Source organism: Phyllostomus discolor, chromosome 3 (genome assembly GCF_004126475.2).
Source record: "Phyllostomus discolor isolate MPI-MPIP mPhyDis1 chromosome 3, mPhyDis1.pri.v3, whole genome shotgun sequence".
NCBI classification, from domain to species: domain Eukaryota; kingdom Metazoa; phylum Chordata; class Mammalia; order Chiroptera; family Phyllostomidae; genus Phyllostomus; species Phyllostomus discolor.
Genome location: NC_040905.2, coordinates 6,037,083 through 6,043,082, shown reverse-complemented (window position 1 = coordinate 6,043,082; position 6,000 = coordinate 6,037,083).

Below are 6,000 nucleotides of genomic sequence, written 5' to 3'. Positions count from 1 at the left end.
TCAATTCACTGCAGCCATTTAACTCTACATCACACCTATTGGGACCACGCTTCAGTCTCTTCCTTTTTACCTTCCCTTGTGGAAATTTTAAGGAAATGCACTACCTTCGGATGAAAATCCTCTCTGCCTAATCTTCTACCAGGGTCGTACAGTAAATACATGGAGCACGCCACAAATGCAAACCACTTACGTAATTATACGTTTTCTAGAAGCCACATTCAATGAGTAAAAAGAAACAGGTGAAATGAGTTTTAATAATGTATTTTTTACTTAACCCATTATATTCAAAATGGCATCATTTCGACATGCAATAAGTACAAAATACTAATGCGATTTTTCACGTTAATCAAAATCCAATGTGGATTTTTACACGTTCTGCAACTCAGTTGTGATTAGGTACATTTTAAATAACCGATAGTCAGCAGGTGGCTAGGGGCTACCGCGTGGCACAACAAATTTCTACAGACTTTACGTGTAGATAACTTTCTTGTCAGGCCTGACTGCGTTGAAGCCAAATGAAGGATGCGGAACATCTCCACAAACTGATTGTAACCCTGTATTTTCAGCAGGGCTTAATGTTTTTCAGTCTCGTCCTCTGGAGAATCATTCCAATTAAGAAAAAAAACTCATCTTGACCTTTTTCTCCTTGCTAATACAGAAAACATTGACATCTTGACCTAAAGGAGTGAGAAAACATGGCTTTAATGAAGGCAGTCATGATTCAGGCCGCTGATGGTTGGCAAAAATAATGAAGTCGGGAGAAAGCTAGCAAAAAGGGTGGTTCCGTGGTGTTGAGGAAGAATGTAGGATTCAAAGGAGCCAGAGCTGGGTCTGGGTCCTGGCCTTGACCATGAATGCCTGGGTGATCTTGAGTAAGTGAGGGATTTAACTTCTCTGAGCCTCAGTTTCCTCAGCTACAAAATAAGGATGCTGTAGCTATAAGCTACCTCTTAAAGATAGGCCAGCCCTGGCTGGCATAGCTCAGTGGATTGAGCGTGGGCTGCGAACCAGGCATCGAAGTTTCGATTCCCAGTCAGGGTACATGCTTGGGTTTCAGGCCACGGCCCCCAGCAACCGCACATTGATGTTTCTCTCTCTCTCTCTCTTTCTCCCTCCCTTCCCTCTCTAAAAATAAATAAATAAAATCTTAAAAAAAAAATAAAGGCAGCCCTGGCTGGCGTAGCTCAGTGGATTGAGCGCTGGCTGCGAACCAAAGTGTCGCAGGTTCGATTCCCAGTCAGGGCACATTCCTGGGTTGCAGGCTATAACCCCCAGCAACCGCACATTGATGTTTCTCTCTCTCTCTCTCTCTCTCTCTCTCTCTCCCTCCCTTCCCACTCTGAAAATAAATAAATAAAATCTTTAAAAAAAAATAAAGGCAAGACAAGATTACAATGTGAAAATTAGATGAGTTAATGCTTGTAACATTAAAACCCATTCTTTCATCAGCCACTTCTTGCCTGGGATTTTCTATTACATAGGAAAGACTCAAACAGCCTGCTCGCGCAGGGACAGAAAAGCTTTCCCTTCCCCCCTTCTATGTTGTTGGGTTGTTCTAGTAACTAAATTGACCAAGACAGATCAGCAAGAGAAACACAAATTGAATTTTGTATGTTGTGTACACGAGCCCATAAAAGTAGGAAACTCCCTGAAAGTGACCAAAGCAGGCAGCTTTTACACCTGTTAGACCAGGAGACAATAAACCTGTGAAGAATTAGCAAAACAATGAGGTTTGGGCTTGAGGTAGCAAATTAGTGATGAAGTAATAAAGCTTGCTTACATGCCTTCTCAAGCCTTGAATTCCCTTTCTCCGGTGATAAGGATGCCTTCTCCCCTTTGGGTCCAGGGAGGGTCCCTTCACGTGGGAGATTTATCCTTTGATTTCAGGGGACAAAGGAGGGTCAGCATGTCCTTGCACTGGCTGTTTCTTTAGTAACTTGAACTTAAACTAAGGTCAGAGTGACATATTCTGGTCTCCTTCACTTGAAGACAGTGAGGGTGCTGTCCTGTGTGCCCTGGGGAAGTCGAAGTCCCAGCTTTTGTTTGCACTGGGCACCCTTTCCTCCCCCCTAGAACTCGTGTGGTAGCACCTTTTGTACCTGTGCAGATTCTCTCATCTGCATCTTTACAGCCCTGTTTTGTTAGGCAAGTTAGATAACTCAGATGTTATCTTTTGCCTTTCCCGGCTTACTCTGACATAACTGTAGCCCTACTCTTACAATAGGAAAGGTGGATTTGAAGATAGCATGAATGGAATTAGCTTTTCGATAATAATAATATCTAACCTTTGTGAGTGTTTACTATGTGCCAGCGACTGCTCCAAGAGCTTTACTTTTATCATTTTATTTAACCCTCACATCCTATGAAACAGTAGACATTCCAATCATCCTCATTTTACAAAAAAGGTCCCAAGATATCCCAAAGGCTTAACTTCCTCTGGGTCCAGTTTTTGGGCTAAATGCCCGGTGGTAGGTGTGGCAAAATGCCAAGAGGCCACACACACCTTGTGCGCGTGCTCACACACAAATGAGTACACGGGAAAGTAAGGTAGGTGGATTGTAGATTGTCAAATTTCTGGATGTGTATTATACAAGGGGGCACCCCAAAACCCGGAATTTATTCATTAAAATTGTGCATTTATTCTCACATGTTTAAACTTCAGTTACCTTCCAAGTGCTCTCTGTTTGATGCCATACACCTATCGAGATGTTTTCCCCATGGTTCAGAACAGTTTTTGAACTCCTCAATTTTGATGCCTTTTAGTGCTTTTGCCGTTTTTTGTTTCACCTCTTCCACATGGGCAAAATGTTTCCCTTTGAGGACTTTTTTCATCCAGGAAAATGAGAAAAAAAAATTCCCTGGGGTGGGGAGAGTGAGGTCGAGTGAATAGGGAGGGTGGGGCACGGGGGTCATTCCATTTTTTGGTCAAAAACTAAACTCTTAGCAGTGGGCAGGTGTGCTCATAAGTCACCCATCATAAAATCATGTTGAGTCTTTAAAAAAATTCACTGAAGCTGAACACAGCCTCTCACAACAACACCAGCTGGTGCACTGATACAGGTGGGTTGCCAGAACACTCACTCAGTGGGGGAAGCCTGGACTACAAGGGGCCCACCCTCCAGAAGATAATCCCAGTGTTTTGGGGATGCCCCCCTAGTTATGTGAGATGTTACCCCTGGGGAAAGTGGATGAAGGGTAAATGAGATCTCTGTACTTCTTACAACTGCAGGCGTACCTACCGTGATCTCTAAATAAAAAGTTTAAAAACCCAAACACATATATAAACCTGTTCCATCACTCCCAACTCTTTCCTAGATCGTCCAGTTCACTCCTCTCTGCCCGAATCATCATAGCAACTTACACGTTCAAATGGAGAATAAGCGGATGTGTTGTTCTCTTGGGTCTCATTTGTGTAAATTACCTTCCTCTGCTAGTCCCTCGGGTTCGCCGTGAAAGGCAGTCCCAGCCAGCCAACACACGACTCCCATGTGGATTAGGGTTCAATAATACACCTTTGAGTCCACAAGAGCCTGGGATGCTCTTTGGGATCTCTTGTGGTGCACTTACTTGTTTTGTCCTGATCTTTCAGCCGGACCGTAAACTCCGTGAGGATAGGAACTTATCCGTTCACTCTTTCATTCGTTCAGCATTTGCTGCATGCCTACCGTGAGCCAGGCACTGTTCTATGTGCTGAGGACATGCAGGCATGTGAGATTAGCAGGTGCGAGGTACGCAAGGCCGGAAGTGGAAGGTTCTGTCTGGTGGCTGGGACAGAATTCTGAGACAAGTGATGATAGCCACTAAGGTCGTGGTGGTGGGGCTGCAGAGAAAGACCCAATCGGAGGTGGTTGGGAACAGGTTGACCGATGTGTGTGAGGCTTAAAGAGAAGCCAGAGGGAAAGATGACTCCCAGGATTCTGGCTTCAGTGCCTGGATCCCTAGGAGCAGGCATACCAAAGGGGCCAGGCTGTCCCTACAGAGGGGACACTGTCTAATTACATGCGGGGCATTTCACTGGGCACCTGCAGCAGGCACGTGGAATCGCGCAGTGGACAGTTACGCTGTGGAGCTGGAGTCCAGAGGAATGCTGCCTAGAGTTAGAGATGCGATGGCCGGAGCCACGGGGAGAAAGGAGATGGCTCACGGGAAGTGTATGACGGCAGAAGCGCAAAGAGGAGCACCCAACGTCATGGCTGGGTTGGAGAAGAGGAACCTGCTCACGCCGACTCACAGAGGACTGAAACCGAGAGAGAAGCCCGTGGGGAGTTGGGGGTCAAGGAGGGGGATCCCCGAAGTGTCGTGTGTGGCCGAGATGTCACGTGCAAGCAGGATTCTGAAGGGCCTGTGAGAGCGGGCCACGTCCTGAGCTCCTGCCCTCCTGGCACGTCCCGCCCTGCCTGCGTGAACGACCCGGGAACCAAGTCCCCCCTCACCGCCACACAGTGTTCTGACCATACCTTGGCTGTCTGTTCAACTTGTCTTTGGAGAGGAACAATGACAAAAGTGCTGGCTGATATGTAGCACTTAACGATGTTTCAGGTAAACGCTTTACATGGATTATTTCATCTAAATATCTCATTTAATCTTCAAAACAACTCTACAAGGCAGCTACTATTACTTACCCCCTTTTATAAATAAAACCACTGAGGTTCAGAGAGGCTAATTCGTTTGCCTAAAGTCACATAAATAGTGAGCGACTCCGTTCCGTTAAACCCAGAGCCCGCATGTTGGAAGAGGATGCTGCCCTTCGTCTCCAGAGCAAGTAAGTGGATTCTGCTGATGCACACGCTCTACTCCGCTTGAGCCACATTTCTTACCTAAGGTAGTAAATAGGCATTCCAATAATATTATGGAAATGACAGATTTGGGTGCAAGCACTTGTCAGTATGAGGAAGCACAGACAGCTCTAAGCTTGGGTGTGAAATAAGTGAGAGAGAGGGGATATTTGCTAGGCAAATGTATTAAAGACGTTTTGCTCTTGTTTTTTTTTTTAAGATGGGAGAAAGATGTGTTTGTTAGCTGAAGATGAGGCAAAGCGAAAAGGGGGAAAACGGAATTAAGGGCCAGGGGAGGTGGCAGGTCACACATCCAGGGTACGGGCAGCAGGAAGAACTTTGGGTGGGACGAAAGCTACTCCACTGAAACACAGAAGCCGACGCAGGTAGATTGCAGGAGGAGAGAGGCGCTGGAAACTTGAGATGGTCTCAGCCTCAGTCAAAACGGAGGCAGGGGTTTTGCTGGGAGGGTGGGAGGCACGAAAAGAGGGATCTGGAGGAAAGTGTCTGTGGCTGCGGAATCCGCTCTGGGAGAAGCAGGGGGGCTCAGAGGGGGACCCCTGGGTGGTGCAGCAGGTCCAGCTGAGGTCGGAGAGCAGGATTTGTCGAGGCAACATCGACAATGTTGCGATCTCTCTCTCCAGCGACCTGATGCGGGAACTGAGGAGCCTGTGGGTGGGAGCAAGATTCCTCCGTGAGGTTAAGGCAGAGGGATAAAGACAGAAGGAAGGGGCTGAGGGGCTGTGTTCATGGTTTGAGATGGAGGGAGAAAGCGTTGAAGGTGAAAGGCAAGTAATGGATTGGAAGAGAAGAGGGGGCAAGAGACAGAAATAAGGGAGCTGCATAAGAAAGCCAGTGGTGGTCAGAGCATGAGTTATAAGAGCTAAACCAAGGAAGTGCTGGGTAAATAATTGCAACATGCAACATTCTCGTCATTGCACAATTTGACGAACTGAACTGAAGTCCTCGCTGGCCTCACTGGCAATGTAATAGCTGGAAACGCTACTTCCAGTGCAAATTGGGCTTTGGAAAGACAGTTAGGAACACCCATGTCTAATGTATAAACGCCAAGGAGTGGCCTTTTTGTTCCCGGTGTATCTGGTCTCCCTATCTCTCCAGCACAGTCTCTCAAGCTGTTGGCATGACGTCAAAAGCCAGCACCTTCTTTCTGTTTCATCTCCTGCAGGACCCTCCCCAGGTTTTTCTTCCTTTAGCCGTGTTCATT